The sequence below is a fragment of the Lepidochelys kempii genome, chromosome 7 (assembly GCF_965140265.1).
Source record: "Lepidochelys kempii isolate rLepKem1 chromosome 7, rLepKem1.hap2, whole genome shotgun sequence".
NCBI classification, from domain to species: domain Eukaryota; kingdom Metazoa; phylum Chordata; order Testudines; family Cheloniidae; genus Lepidochelys; species Lepidochelys kempii.
Genome location: NC_133262.1, coordinates 4641421 through 4658062, shown reverse-complemented (window position 1 = coordinate 4658062; position 16642 = coordinate 4641421).

Here is a 16642-nt window from a genome sequence, read left to right as displayed (position 1 = left end):
CCCCTCCCCCTCCACTCAGTCCTGTCCCCCAGTCAGACCCCTCCTGCCCCCCAGTCAGTCAGATCCACCCCCCATCATTCGCTCCTGCCCCATGTCAGACCCCTCCTGCCCCATGTCAGACCCCTCCTGCTTCCCAGTCAGTCAGATCCACCCCCCCATCATTCGCTCCTGCCCCATGTCAGACCCCTCCTGCCCCCCAGTCAGTCAAATCAACCCCCACTTCTCCAAGGCCCCACCCCTCTCACTCCAGCCCCCTCCCTCCGTCGCTCGATCTCCCCCACCCTCACTCACTTTCACTGGGCTGGTGCAGAGGGTTGGGGTGCAGGAGGGGATGTGGGGTGAAAGCTCTGGGAGGGGGTGTGGGTGCTGGAGGGGGCTCCAAGCTGGTTCAGGAGGTTGGGGTGCGGAAGGGTTGTGGTGTGCGGCCTCTGGTCAGGCGGCACTTACCTCGGGCGGTTCCTGAGTGGTGGCCCAGTGGGGCTAAGGCAGGCTTCCTGCCTGCTCTGGCCCCGCGCTGCTCCCAGAAGTGGCCGGCCTGTCAGGCCCCTGGGAGCGGGGAGGGCAGGGGGTCTCCGCTCGCTGCCCGTGCCCCGAGTGCTGACTCCACAACTCCCGTTGGCCAGGAACTGCGGCCAATGGGAGCTGCAGGGGCAGAGCCTGCCTCAGCCCCGCTGCGCCACTGACCGGGAGCTGCCGGAGTTAAGCAGGGTCGGGGGCTCTGTGCGCCACCTCCTCTGTGCGCTGCTCCCAGAAGCAGCCAGTATCTGTGGCAGCCTCGGGGGGGTGAGGGGGGGCTCCATGCTCTGCCCTTGCCTGCAGGCACCACCCCTGCAGCTCCCATTGGCCACAGTTCCCAGACAATGGCAGCTGCGGAGTTGGCCCTCGAGGCGCAGGCAGCGAGCGGAGACCCCTGCCTCCACCTGCTCAGGGGCCGCAGAGATGTGCTGGCCACTTCCGGGAGCAACATGGGGCCAGGGCATACAGGGAGCCTGCCTCACCCCTGCTGTGCCACCGGACTTCTAGCTGCTAAAATCTCTCAGATCGGCTTTCATAGCCTCCGGGAGATTAAGCCCGCTTCAGGGAGACTCCTGGCAAAACCGGAAGGGTTGGCAACCGCACCCCTCAGTTCTACCCCCAGTCAGTCAGATCAACTCCTCATCATTCGCTCCTGTCCTGTCCCTCCCCCTCTCCAGTGAGTCCTGCCCCTTGTCAGACCCCTCCTGCACCCTCAGTGAGACCCCTGTATCATTTATTCCTCCCCTGCCCTGGTCAGTCCTGCCCCATAGTCAGTGAGATCCACCCCTCATTCACTCCTGCCCCTGTCCTGCCTCATCCCCCAATCAGTTCGGTCCTGCCCCATAGTCATTGAAATCTACCCCCACCAATCATTCTTGCCCTCCCCTAATTAGTCAGTCCTGCCCCTCCCTCAGTCAGATCTACCCCAACTTCACTCCTGCCCCTCCCCTCCCCCACTCAGTCCTGTCTCCAAGTCAGATGGACCTGCCCTTCCTCTCCCCCAATAGCTCAGCCTTCCTTGTAGGGTTGCCAATTTTGGTTGGATGTATTCCTGGAAATTTCACCACATGCCATAATCTTTAATGAAAGATTAATCTTTAAATCCTGGAGATTCCAGACCAGAGGTGGGCAAACTTTTTGGCCTGAGGGCCACGTCGGGGAACAGAAATTGTATCGCAGGCCATGAATGCTCTCAAAATTGGGGTTGGGGTGTGGGAGCGGTGAGGGCTCTGGTTGGGGGTGCGGGCTATGGGGTGGGGCTGGGTATGAGGAGTTTTAGGTGCAGGAGGATGCTCTGGGCTGGGACCAAGGGGTTCAGAGAGCAGGAGGGGGATCAGGGCTGGGCAGAGTGCAGGAAGGAGTGCAGGTTCCAGCTGGGGGTGCGGACTGTGCGGTGGGGGTGGGGATGAGAGGTTTGGAGTGCAGGAGGGTGGTCTGTGCTGGGATCGAGGGCTTTGGAGAGTGGGAGGGGGATCAGGGCTGGGGTGTGGAGAGAGGCTCAGGGATGCAGGCTCCGAACGGCGCTTACCTCAAGCAGCTCCTGGAAGCAGTGTCATGTCCCTTCTCCGGCTTCTACGTGTGGAGCGGCCTCTGACCCTCAGAGCAGGGCCATGTGGCTGCTTCCACGAGCTGCGTGGTGTGGCCCCTGACCTGGTGCCCTGGAGCGGTACCATGCCGTGGCTTCCGGGAGCCGTGTGGTGCGGTCCCCAACCTGGCGCCCCGGCTGGAGTGCCGGAACAGGGCAAATCCCAGATCCCGCTCTCCAGTGGGAGCTCACAGGCCAGCTTAAAAGAGCCTCCGGCCCGCGGGCCAAAATTTGCCCACACCTGCTCCAGACCAATCTTGGAGGGTTGGCAACCTTACTTCCTTGGCAGCTTAGGATCCCTGACGTCACGAGCATGTGGCTGGAGCTTTTTTAAACATAGGTGTGGAGTCAAGTCCTGACTACCAGGGGAGTGGGATTGCCTGGGGGGAGGGGCGGAGAAGGGAGACTGCAAGAGAACTTTTAAATCTCAGCAAAATTCTTCACCATGGGGCAGAGAGGCTTTAAAAGCTGCCTTAAGCCAGTCTGCTCCATCCAGCCCAAAATAGACTCTACAGCTGCTGATCCATAGAGGCTTCGCAAACTTTGTGTGCTTTGCAGACTCAGAAGACTCTGCCTGTTCCAGAAGGGGATGGACCCCTTAAGAGCAGCATCATGTTTACAGTTATGACCCTGATCCCACAATTGGATCTACCAGTGTGGACACTTGTGCTGGGTGGAGCCTCACTGGGGCATCAGGGCCTCTGCAATACATGGATGTTCAAGCGTGTCCCCTTCCCCAAAGTGGAATCACAGACTCCGCTCACTTGGCTACAATGCTATGGGAATGTCCCTCAATGATACATATTTATGTGTGAAGCACACTGTTATTTATCTACACAAGATGCCATCTTAGGTAATTCTGTATGTAACTGTTCCTATATATTATAGCCAAATTCTGAGTATGCACTTGCAACTTCCTCAATGGAGTGCGTACATCTGAGGGCAGAATTTGTCCCAAGGTGTTAAAATAATCTCTAATTAAATAGGTTTCAGAGTAACAGCCGTGTTAGTCTGTATTCGCAAAAAGAAAAGGAGTACTTGTGGCACCTTAGAGACTAACCAATTTATTTGAGCATGAGCTTTCGTGAGCTACAGCTCACTTCATTGGATGCATACTGTGGAAACTGCAGAAGACATTATATATACACAGAGACCATGAAACAATACCTCCTCCCACCCCACTGTCCTGCTGGTAATAGCTTATCTAAAGTGATCATCAAGTTGGGCCATTTCCAGCACAAATCCAGGTTTTCTCACCCTCCGACCCCCCCCCCCCCCACAAACTCACTCTCCTGCTGGTAATAGCCCATCCAAAGTGACCACTCTCTTCACAATGTGTATGATAATCAAGGTGGGCCATTTCCTGCACAAATCCAGGTTCTCTCACTCCCTCACCCCCCTCCAAAAACCGCACACACAAACTCACTCTCCTGCTGGTAATAGCTTATCCAAAGTGACCACTCTCCCTACAATGTGCATGATAATCAACAAATGGATTTGTGCTGGAAATGGCCCACCTTGATTATCATGCACATTGTGAAGAGAGTGGTCACTTTGGATGGGCTATTACCAGCAAGAAATTGAGTTTGTGGGGGCGGGGGGGCGGAGGGTGAGAAAACCTGGATTTGTGCTGGAAATGGCCCAACTTGATGATCACTTTAGATAAGCTATTAGCAGCAGGAGAGTGGGGTGGGAGGAGGTATTGTTTCATGGTCTCTGTGTATATAATGTCTTCTGCAGTTTCCACGGTATGCATCCGATGAAGTGAGCTGTAGCTCACGAAAGCTCATGCTCAAATAAATTGGTTAGTCTCTAAGGTGCCACAAGTCCTCCTTTTCTTTTTTCTAATTAAATAATTACTAAGGCTGACCCAAATTCTCTAGAATCCTAAATTTGGCTATAAGAACAAGTAAGTTTTTAAAAGACAATGTAACCCACATTTCTTCATGCATATTTTGTTTTATTTCTTGGACATAATAAAAACAACAAGACCTAATCCAACTACAGTTTAAAATCTTATTCATTTTTCATGATTGTCTGTTAGATTTATACACATTTTCAGCTGCAAGTGATTTCCAGAGTTGGTCTTTACAACTGAAACAGTTTGTATTCTCAGTGTCTTTTTATATGTTCTCTGAACCCAGTCTTTAAGATGTCTCATCACAAGCCTTTCTTACTGCAGAAGTTTTCTTTGTTAGGTCTGCTTTGGTCTCTGTCTCCTTTCTGTTCTGTTCATTCAAATTCTATTCTCTTCATTTAAGTAATTAAGTAGAAGTTCTTTAAAGCAGTTGTTAATTTACCGAAGTCTATTACAACATTATGGAAGAGGAATAGTTAGTTCTTAGTTTAAAATGTTTTTTTCATTACTGTCACTTGCAATATGGAATTAGATGAAGACCTTTTTATAGCATATTTGGAGGAGGAGGAAGGGCCTGATCAGTTCTCATTAAGTCAATGGCAAAACTCTCACTGAATTCAGTAAGGGAGCAGGATCTATCACGCCCTACAAAATCTGTGTCTTTTTCAGCTTTCAGCAATGCCAGTTCTCTCCCGTAGGTGGCAGGGATCCTTCTTTGTTGTAGTGTTCAATGAATTTAAAAAAGAATGCTGACAATAGAATTTTGGTTTAAATAAGCCCAAAATGTCTTCTAACAGAATCATAATAAATATGCCATTTATAGAAAGAAGGCAAAAATAGTTTAAATTAAATCTGTGGAGGCAGGTCTCTTATGTTATCCAGTGCTTCAGTGTAACAACAGCAGAAACAAGATGGAAATAATAATTTCCTAATTATTACTTTGTAGTTGAGAAAAAAATTATGTCCATGTATAGCAGATCAGAATCTACTTTCATATTTAATATTTTTCTCTTTTACTTGAATTGGACTTTTACTATTCAAATACTGTTTGTGAATCAAGGAACAGGTTAGCCCATATCTAAGCTTGTCAAGAATACAAGCTTTAAATTGTGAAGCAGTTTATTGTAATGAGAGAAAAAAGAAAATGATTAGCAACAAATAGAAGTCCCAGATCCTCAGACTGTTCTGAATGGGCAGATCTTTCCACATGTAAAGAACCCCACTGAAGTCAATGAGGCTCCCACACACGGATCTACACATTCTTTAAGGCCCCAATTCAACAAATACATTAAGCACCTAACTAACTTTAAGCACATGAGGAGTCCCAGTGACTACAGCATCTGCTCAAGTACTTTCTATGTCAATGCATAAATATAGCAGATTCTTTTGAATACTGTATATTGTCTCTTGTCTAAGCTTTCAATTATGCTTCATGGAGTCACATTGCTGAACATTCAAAAGTTTTAAAAGATGTCATGACGTTCTATTTTTGAAGAAAGTTTGTCTTCTTTTCAGTTACACACACTTTTTTCCCCAAGTGAATTTAATATTTATAGGAGGTACCAGACTGACAGTCCTGAAACTGAAATCCTCCATGCATGGTCAGCAGCATTCCTAGCTTCTCCACCCATCAGTATGCCTCAGCTCTTAGGGTGAGGCGAGTCAGTCACTGGTCTCTCTGATGAGACTGCCAACAAGCGTGCAAATTGTGGGAATGGGATTTTGCTGTAGAACCACCTAATTTCACACAAGCAATGCTGAACCTATATTAGAATCAGAGGATGTATCTGAGTTGGTATTACTTTACTACAATTTGATAATTATCATTTTAATTTAATGGATCTGATGAAAATATGAAAGTTGTCAACTATGTGTCAAAGTGTGTTCATTTCTTGGATACACTGAACCTCAACAAACAGATTTACTTTTGTTTTAGGTAAATTCTTACTTGTGAAAATAAAAAAAAATTGATTAAAATAATAGATTAATTAAAAAAAAATTGGGTACTTGTAAGTTAGGCACTTACATCTATGGTAGCTCCAAGTAAGGCTCTTACATCAGTATTTACTGCCCAGCCCAGCAGACACTACTGAGTGTATATGAGCACTACTAAGCAGATATGATAGTATCATTGGAGTTTGTAGGAGCCCTTAGGCACTGCGATCCAGTCCCCACTGAAGTTGGTGGGTGCTTATATGGAATAAGGTGCTTACCTTTAGGCACCAAAGTGTGAGAATTTTGGCCATAGGTTCTCTCTCCACTCACAGTTCTGTCTTAATGTAAAAACTTAGGTTGAAAAGTGGACCATTAGAAGAGAAATTGGTTAAATTAAACACTAGATGGCACTTAAACACAACTAACAAGGGCACAGCAGTTTAAAATAATCGTAACACAAAAACAGTAAAATATTCTGTTGTAACATGCAGTTAATTATAGTCTCAAAATGATGTCTTGGATTGATATTACTAAACAAACATGTGTAAAATGTAATTACAAACAAATGAAATAAATAGTGTAGGCCCATAATTGCAAGATATGTTTTTTACTTGTAATAATGGTGCATGCCTGTGTGCAGTTTATATAGCTAGTATTTTATTTTGTCAGTTTTATTAACATTTAGTGCAGTATAGTGCAGTTTTATGTGCTTTTATTTACCAGTACCAATTTATATCATGTCAGTTTTTGAAAATATTTTTTTTAATGTATTTGGATATTCAATAAGAGTTTGGCAAGGGAAGAACCACTATAAAATGAAAACCCAGTTTAAAATCTGTTTTAAATATTAATAAATATCTTGGGTACCTCTTTCACTGGGAGCTTTTCTTTTTCCTTCCTCCTTTGCCCCTTTGGGATTGTTCACTTCTGTTGCTATAGTAGTTTTTAATATCTTGTTGGCTGCCAGAAATCTATCTGTCCATATGCATTTCTAAAGTGCTGTCACTTTTTAAATGTATCCAGGCTGTGGGACAATAAGAGCCATGGAATCCTATCATACCAGCTTGTGGCCATCATCTTGGATTTTGTCAGTTCTCCCGATCATCTGTTGGAGTTGATGAAGGTATGTAGCAATTCAGCAACCTGGACAAGGACTGGCCCAAGGTTAAATGGATTATGTTGCAGTTTCTGACCAATAATAAGCAGGAGGCTGCAGTACTTTACAACAAGGGCTGTGGATGCAAGGAATGCCTATGTAAGCATGCTTCAAGTGCAGGAGCAGAGTAATGAGGAAACAAATCCAGGAGGTGCAAGAACTGAATCCTTGCACCTGCACTTGCCCCTTGCTTTCCATCACACAAGGAGCCATAACCTGGCACTTAATCTAAATGCTGGGAGGGTTCGCATCACATTACATTCAAGGTTAAGAATACTTGGCATTTTGTTTCAAGTAGAGATGTATCATTATATTAAGAAAAGAGAAATTCAGGCAGAACGTTAGGAAGATCTTTGACAGTGAAATTTTTTATGCTGCGTAATAGTCTCCCAAGAGTGGCTGGGAAATATGAACTAGGCTGGACAAAGCGCAAGACAACCTATTGTCAGGCCAATTCTGTATTGTCAAGGGGGTGTAATATGTGGCCTAGCAATACTTTCTATCTTTTATTTCTATGAAGTAGCTAGCTCTGTTTGGGGACTGAATGCAACCCCTGAGTAATAACAGTAGGCCCATTCAGTCTTTAAAAGAAGACTAAAAATCTGTAGGCCTCGGTTGAATTTAACAAACGTACAGGTAGTAAAATGTTTTACAAGTAATTATAGAAAGTATTTACAGTAATTAGCTTGAATTTAATCACTTCTCAGCAGGTTAGGACTGTAAATTACAGATTTATTTCAAATTCCTGTTGCCTGTTTCCCCTAACCTGATCATAGGAAACATAATACATACAAAATACTTGGAAATTCTCCATTCTCTATTCATATTTTGAAGCATGCGGGATGGTGGTGATACTTAGCATGCATCTTGCAAATAATGTTCACTTTAGCACTGTGGGCTAAATATGCTTACATTATGCCTGTGAGTAATTAGTTTCATTGCATCCTGCAAGAGTAGCCACATGAATAAGACAAGCAGAAGTGACCCTTTGATTAAAATTGCCCACAAACTTCGTTGATGCTTTGGTCTATTTTTTGTTTGAGAATGCTAATATGCTCACATACACTTTGAATAACTACATTAAGACCCAGATTTTAATATGCATGATGGGTAAGGTACTACTCCATTCATAGAATAGGATTATACCCAACATGAGTAAGAGTATCACAGTCTGGCCCAAGAGTAACATTTAACCATTATGGAATTATGACATACACAAACAGAAAGTACTTGGTATTTTTAAAATATGCAAATATGTGGCTATTCTGCTGTCCAATGTTAATAGCTTGACTTTTACTGTAAGTGGGTCTAGAAAAAATAACATTTTCACAATTCTGGTGTGATCTAGTTCTAAGCAGAATTCTCAGCTACTTCAGCTTCCATCTCTAGTTTATTACCAGCTATTACCAGCAGGAGAGTGAGTTTGTGTGTGTATGGGGGTGGGGGGAATCTGAGAAAACCTGGATTTGTGCAGGAAATAGCCCAACTTGATTATCATGCACATTGTGTGGAGAGTTGTCACTTTGGATGGGCTATCACCAGCAGGAGAGTGAATTTGTGTGGGGGGGGTGAGAAAACCTGGATTTGTGCTGGAAATGGCCCACCTGATGATCACTTTAGATAAGCTATTACCAGCAGGACAGTGGGGTGGGAGGAGGTATTGTTTCATATTCTCTGTGTATATATAAAGTCTGCTGCAGTTTCCACGGTATGCATCCGATGAAGTGAGCTGTAGCTCACGAAAGCTCATGCTCAAATAAATTGGTTAGTCTCTAAGGTGCCACAAGTACTCCTTTTCTTTTTGCGAATACAGACTAACACGGCTGTTACTCTGAAACCTGTCATCTCTAGTTTCTTATCTGTACAATCCTGACCAGGAATGCTCTCTATTTCAGATGTCAATTTAGTTTTTGAATGTTTTTATTAGGAATTTCTTCAATCACTGAGAGAAATTACAGAGGCAACAGAGTTTCTCTTGTTGCATAACACATTGACAACAAAAGTAACTGAACTTGCAAAAAAAGTCAGCCTCCAATAAACCTTTTCACGAGGTTGTTCTCATGAGAGTTCAGTTTTTCATTTTAACCAAAAAATGCCTCGTTTTAAAGGCAGGTCGATCAATCTTCCTAGAAAAGTTTAATAAATGACTTTTCCCCTTACCAAACTTAGTCTTTTGTTGAACTATTTGAGTTCCCATTAAAGCTTCACAAAAATGTGCCTTCTATTATATTTCCTCTAATAGATTGCTCAGACTTATACCTATAATAAATTTGTCAGTTTAGCTTCATTGAATTCTGGACTCCTAGATCCTGCCACAGCAGATTATAAATCTAAGCATTTCTAAGCCCTTTCAAGTATCTTTACCCCTTCTTTAAACACACTTTATGTACTCAGCAATTCAGTAGAAATAACCTGTCAGAGTGATTCTTCTGAGTTACTTCTTTCTGAGATAGTCTAGTGGTTTGAGCAGGGGAACTGGAAAACCTGGGTTCTGTTCCTACCTCTGCCGCTAGCTGCATAGCCAGGGCCAAATCATTTATGCCAGCATTTTTAAAAGTTTCTTCTAATTGGAGATGCCCAACTTGAGACACTGAAGCAATTAAATAACTTTAAGGCTCTGGACCTATCTCCCATTGATTAAGACAAAGAGCAAAAACCAAACCCACAACATCTCACTTATAGTATGTCCCAGTATTAATTTCAGGCACCTACTACCTTTATGAATCACCCCCGATGTATGTCCTCTTCTCTTCCTTTTAAGTCTGCCTCTAGATTGTAAGCTCTTCAGGACAAAGACTTTACCTTTATCATTTGACTGTACATCAATATGCCCATTTATAGGACTATGTAAGTAATATATGGCAATATAATACAGCAAAAATACACATTGTATGACAAAGAATTCTGTCGTGTTGTATTGTAGGTAGGAGCAGGGAGAAGAGAGTCAAGTGTGGCTTTAATAAGAGATAGTGTTTTATTAAACCTAGTCTGCACAATTTCCAAGTGTAGTGAATCCTACAGATAATGCTTTCAGTGCCTTATAATCTCCTCTCTTTTAGCTTTAGAAACACTTGAAAAGCCCAGTGAGCTCTAACCGTACATTTTAACTGGAGGACACAGTGGACTCCCTGAACCTCTCTGCCTGCTGAGAGAATTATTTTCTTGGCTCTCTGTTAGCCTACAATATGCTTTTTTTTAGTAATTCAATGTAGGCTTGATTTTTCTTCCTTATTCTCTTTGATTCCAACCTTGGCCTAGTTCTTCTGCTTGTTCTCCTTGACCATGGATTGGACCATTTCCTTCTTGTTGGCTTTAATTCAGGCTTCTCTCTCTCTCTCTCTTTTTTATTTTTTGCCTATAGTTTGGCTTTTTTTTTTCTCTCTTTGACTTTATTTTGCTTGTTTCTCTTTTTCTGGGTTTAAAACAAATTACTAAAGAAAAAACAAAAAAAAAGATTTTCTTTCAGCCTGGCTGGGCCATGCATGCACTATATAACAGGCCTGTCTCCTCCTGGTTCTCAGCTCTGTAATTGGTTTGCAGCTATGTTATCTTGGTTGCAACTGTTCAGCAGGAGTCTCCCTGGACTGCTTTAACTTTTCTGCGTATCAAGCAGTGCTTTGTGGCAGCTGGCCCACAGTCCTTTAGAAGAGTTGGTCAGCTGACCTCACATGTGGCAGACCCTTATGACTGACGGTGGGAATGATAGTATCATTGCAGTGAATATTTTAATAAACTAACAGCCTTTGAAACAACTTGAAAGCTAGAGTTCAAATTTACCTGACTTTTTGTGCCTCCAGCTATGAAGAGAGATTGAGAGGAACAATCAACAACAACTCACATAACATAGAACTTTTACCGTCAGCTTTGATTTACCTGCCAAGTCAGCCTGCTTGTGGCTGACACAGATGCAATGTAGGTGCATTTTATATATATATATATATATATATATATATATATATATATATATATATGTTCTATTCAAACACAGGAAGTAGAATGGGCTTGCTGTTGTTGTTTTTACTGTGTGGTGAAAGTTCATTTTGGCTGCACGGAATGTCTAATGTAAACTAGTGTTTGCTCTGATGGCAATATGAGCTTTATATTACAAAGTCCGACATTACATTACTTGTGGTTGGCTGTTTCTCTGAACCTCTGCTCATAGCCGAAGGCACAGAAAGGCAGGTAAATTTAAGTTGTCTTTCAAATGCTGTCAGTTTAAACTATTAAAACAACAGGAAGTTGTAACAATATTCTCAGATTGCCCAGGTGGATATATAAGACCTCCTTGTATAGTAGCTCTGTAAGTGATGAGAGATATGTACAGTGTTATAGAACCAAGGCCCTAACATAGCTGGATAGACCATTAGTACCTCTCCTGATAACATCGGGGTCAAGGCATGGTGTTCTTGAGATTTATGTTTCACTCCAGAGATGACCTAGTCCTGGTGATTTTCTTTGCAAAAATGAAGCAATCACCTCATTAAGGGAACATTATGATAAAAAAATTCTAAATGATGAGAAAACTACAATCCTTAGGAGTATTCATTTATTGTCCATTAAACAGTATTAGAGAGAGAATTGAGCAACAAATGACCAGATCCTTCACTCACAGTGTTAATGGGGCAGAGTTCCACAGAAGTTTATGGAACTTCTTCAATTTACATCAGCTGAGGATTTGCCCAAAAGTTTTTAGCTAAAAAATTAATTGTAGTTGAAGAAAGTGAAATGACACCCGCTTATATAGGCTACCAAGGAATCTGGATTTAAAATGTGGGATTGTAATATAATTCAAAGTAGTTAGTAATATGCACTGAACTTCATATTCAGGAGATAGGTTGTCTCTCTATGGGTGACTAATGTCTCAGAGTAATTTATGATATCATTTAAAGTCATGTATGCCTAATTAAAATGCTATATATCCAGTCCCAACTAAAATATATAGCTCATGAATTTTATCTACTTTGAATTGAATTAGATTGTTATATTTAGGTTCTCTTGAAGGGAAAATTATCTCTGGCATAAAGGAGGCACAGACAACTAAAGGAAAGGGCTACCAAGTTCCTGGTCATGTACAAGGAGAGATACTGTGGTTTCTGCTCATAAGTGGTGCCACAGAGAGTGGTCAAAAATTCAGCAAAGCAACCTGGTGGTAACAAGATGCCACCACAAAATGTAACCCTGAATGTAATTCACCTATTTACGTAATCATTACTTTTTAATAAAGTGATCAAGTTAAAAATATAATTTAAATGTAATTCTGATAACAAAAGGACATTTCTAATTTACCCTAGAAATGTCACCTGACTATTTATCATGTATTCCTGAAAAATAATCTGATTAGCTTTTGACAAGTCTCCCATTAGAGCTATGGCATGGAATTGTGAACTATAGACTCATTTAAAGTTAGGAAGGGGAAGAAGAACACAAAGGAGTCAAGAGTCCATTATATATAAAGAATAGGGTGTATGTGTGTGTATATATTTAAATAAAAAGCAAATTAAATTCATTTGGTTTAATACAGTTGGAATTGCAAAACTCAAGTAATATCTATGCAGATAGTCATCCCTACTAGAACTAAGTTGAGCCACTAGGAACCTTCTTTATAGGACTGTAGCGACAGTTCCCTCAGCTTCAATCAATCGGCCAACTCCACCTTTCCAGGGTGCCCCTTCACTTTTGCCCTTTTGGTGTGTCTCTGTGGATACGTCTACATTGCAGCCGGGAGCATGCTCAGGTTAGCCACATGCGTACAAACCCACCTGGACCTCCTGGTATATACTTGGGTAAGCCACCACCCATACTACCCCCCAGCTACACTGTGTTCTTTAGAACGCTAGCTTTAGCAGAGCTAGTGTGTCTATCTTCCGAAGCTGGGAAGCATGCTCCCACCTGTAGTGTAGACTGTGTGTGTTAACCATTGAAAGCAGTGTACCACACTGGGCCCTGATCCTGCAATATGCTTGGCACAGGAGGCCCTCTGCACCTGTGAAGAGCCCTACTCAGTGGGCGTCTGCACAGCTGCAGAGTTCCACCATTAGAGAGGTCATTGTGGGATCAGAACCTTCCTTTCCCCTGGCCAGGAGAACCCCAATAATGAGGAACATAAATTGGAAGATAACAAGTAAATATTTGGCAGTTTCCCACTCCTCAATGGACAGCTGCAGTGCTGCGTTCCTAGCATCAGGTGGTGCAGTGGAAAGGTATAAATAGCAGCACTTGCGCCAACTACTGCTGTATCTAAAGGAAATGGAGAACAAACAAAGGAGAAAATAAATACTCCCCCTGAGATAAGAGTGCTCAGGTCTCTACTCTTTGTAATGGAAGGACAGAGGGAAATCAGCACAGCAGGGTACACTTTGGCCCGAGTTCCCTTTAGTGCTTTCCCCTTGAGGTGCGTGTCTTGCCCGCAGCAATGGAGGGCTCCATCACAAGTAGGGAATGTAACTGAAAAGTAATGTGAATCCTCAAAAGGAACCTGAGGTACCCACCTTTCTGTGAAAATGCAATAATCCCTGAAGATACCATGAAGGAGCACAGAAGGCAAGGACTGACTGAGTCACCTCTTTCATTAAACAGATCAGTATGAGGATGACTCACTATAACATTCTCACGGGTTGGCGAAATGATTCTCTGAGAAACCTTGATATTCTTTCACCATAGAAGGCACGTTTTCCACTAAGGGACCATGTGTTTGCTAAGTCCAAATGAGCTCTGATAAAGCAAGAGGATTTCTTTCTTTCTTTCTTTCTTTCTTTCTTTCTTTCTTTCTTTCTTTCTTTCTTTCTTCTGATTTTTATTTTGCTTATGTGTGTTTGGCACGATATGAGGAAATACCCTAGTATAAGAATCATCCTTGAGCACTGGCAATTTATGATCGCATTGGCATGTTCTCCTTCGCTCCTTGAAGTAATCTGTGTTTGATGATTGCTCGGTGACAAAATACATTTACTTTTAGGAAAGCAATGTGATTAGTTTTTGGTAAACAACTCTGAAATGATACTCAGAAAAAAAAGTATCTAGGAGTCATGAGATTTAGATAGAAAAATATTGTAACTGGGGGAAAAAACCTGTTTACTTTGGGGGAAAATCCTAAAGGGTAATTGTATTACTGGCTGTCTGCTAGTTCAAAATGTCTGAGTGATTAGCAAACTAAACTTAATGTAAATACTAAAATTATATGTAATGATTTTCATTTTAAGGTCTGAAAATGCTTTACAAAGGTGAGTATTATCTCCATTTTTAGATGCAAAAAATGAGGTACCAAGTGGTTGGGAAAAAGACAGTTACCTTTTCCATAACTGGTGTTCTTCAAGATGTGTTGCTCATGTCCATTCCATTGTCGGTATGTGCACTCGCCACGTGCACCGATGCCAGAAGTTTGTCCCTCAGCAATATCTGTAGGAGACCGGCTCTGGCACTGTCTGGAGTGGCGCCTGTGTGGTACAGTATAAGGAGTGTTGCCGGCTCCCCGCACCCTCAGTTCCTTCTTGCTGGAAACTCCGACAGTGGGGAAGGAGGGTGGGTTGTGGAATGGACATGAACAACACATCTTGAAGAACACCAGTTACAGGAAAGGTAACTGTCTTTTCTTCTTCGAGTACTTGCTCACATCCATTCCATATTAGGTGACTCCCAAGCAGAACCCCTGGAGGTGGATAGAAGTTCACGGACATGTAGATTGCAACACAGCTCTGCCAAACCCAGTGTTGTCTCTGGCCTGCTGAGTGATGGCATAATGAGCGATAAATGTGTGGAGAGGACCACATTGCAGCTCTACAGATGGCCTGGATAGGGATGTGGACCAGGAAGGCCGCTGAAGACGCCTGCGCTCCCATTGAGTGGGCTCTGACAATCGGCCACGGCGGAACCCCCACCAGGTCATAACAGGTCCTTATGCAAGAGGTGATCCCATTGGAAATCCTCTGCAAGGACACCGGATGACCCTTCATCCTAGCCTCTGTAGTGATGCAGAGTTGAATTGATTTTTGGAAAGGCTTGGTACATTCTAAGTAGAAAGCCAAGGCCCTCCAGACGTTCAGGGCATGAAGACACCTCTCCTAGATTCATAGATTCATAGATATTTAGGTCAGAAGGGACCATTATGATCATCTAGTCTGACCTCCTGCACAATGCAGGCCACAGAATTTCACCCACCACTCCTAAAAAAGACCTCACACCTATATCTGTGCTATTGAAGTCCTCAAATTGTAGTTTGAAGACCTCAAGGAGCAGAGAATCCTCCAGCAAGTGACCCGTGCCCCATGCTACAGAGGAAGGCGAAAAACCTCCAGGGCCTTCCAATCTGCCCTGGAGGAAAATTCCTTCCCGACCCCAAATATGACGATCAGCTAAACCCTGAGCATATGGGCAAGATTCATCAGCCAGATACTACAGAAAATTCTTTCCCGGGTAACTTGGATCTTACCCCATCTAAAAACCCATCACAGGCCATTGGGCCTATTTACCATGAATATTTAATTACCAAAACCATGTTATCCCATCATACCATCTCCTCCATAAACTTATCGAGTTTAATCTTAAAGCAAGATAGATCTTTTGCCCCCACTACTTCCCTCGGAAGGCTATTCCAAAACTTCACTCCTCTGATGGTTAGAAACCTTCGTCTAATTTCTAATCTAAATTTCCTAGTGGCCAGTTTATATCCATTTGTTCTTGTGTCCACATTGGTACTGAGTTTAAATAATTCCTCTCCCTCTCTGGTATTTATCCCTCTGATATATTTATAGAGAGCAATCATATCTCCCCTCAACCTTCTTTTAGTTAGGCTAAACAAGCCAAGCTCCCTGAGTCTCCTTTCATAAGACAAGTTTTCCATTCCTCGGATCATCCTAGTAGTCCTTCTCTGTACCTGTTCCAGTTTGAATTCATCCTTCTTAAACATGGGAGACCAGAACTGCACACAGTATTCCAGGTGAGGTCTCACCAGTGCCTTATATAACGGTACTAAAACCTCCTTATCCCTACTGGAAATACCTCTCCTGATGCATCCCAAGACGACATTAGCTTTTTTCACAGCCATATCACATTGGCAGCTCATAGTCATCCTATGATCAACCAATACTCCAAGGTCCTTTTCCTCCTCCGTTACTTCTAGTTGATGCGTCCCTAGCTTATAACTAAAATTCTTGTTATTAATCCCTAAATGCATGACCTTACACTTCTCACTATTAAATTTCATCCTATTCCTATTACTCCAGTTTACAAGGTCATCCAGATCCTCCTGTAGGGTATCCCTGTCCTTCTCTAAATTAGCAATACCTCCCAGCTTTGTATCATCTGCAAACTTTATTAGCACACTCCCACTTTTTGTGCCCAGGTCAGTAATAAAAAGATTAAATAAGATTGGTCCCAAAACTGATCCTTGAGGAACTCCACTGGTAATCTCCCTCCAACTTGACAGTTCACCTTTCAGTAGGACCCGTTGTAGTCTCCCCTTTAACCAATTCCCTGTCCACCTTTCAATTTTCCTATTGATGCCCATCTTATCCAATTTAACTAATAATTCCCCATGTGGCACAGTATCAAACGCCTTACTAAAATCTAAGTAAATTAGATCCACTGCGTTTCCTTT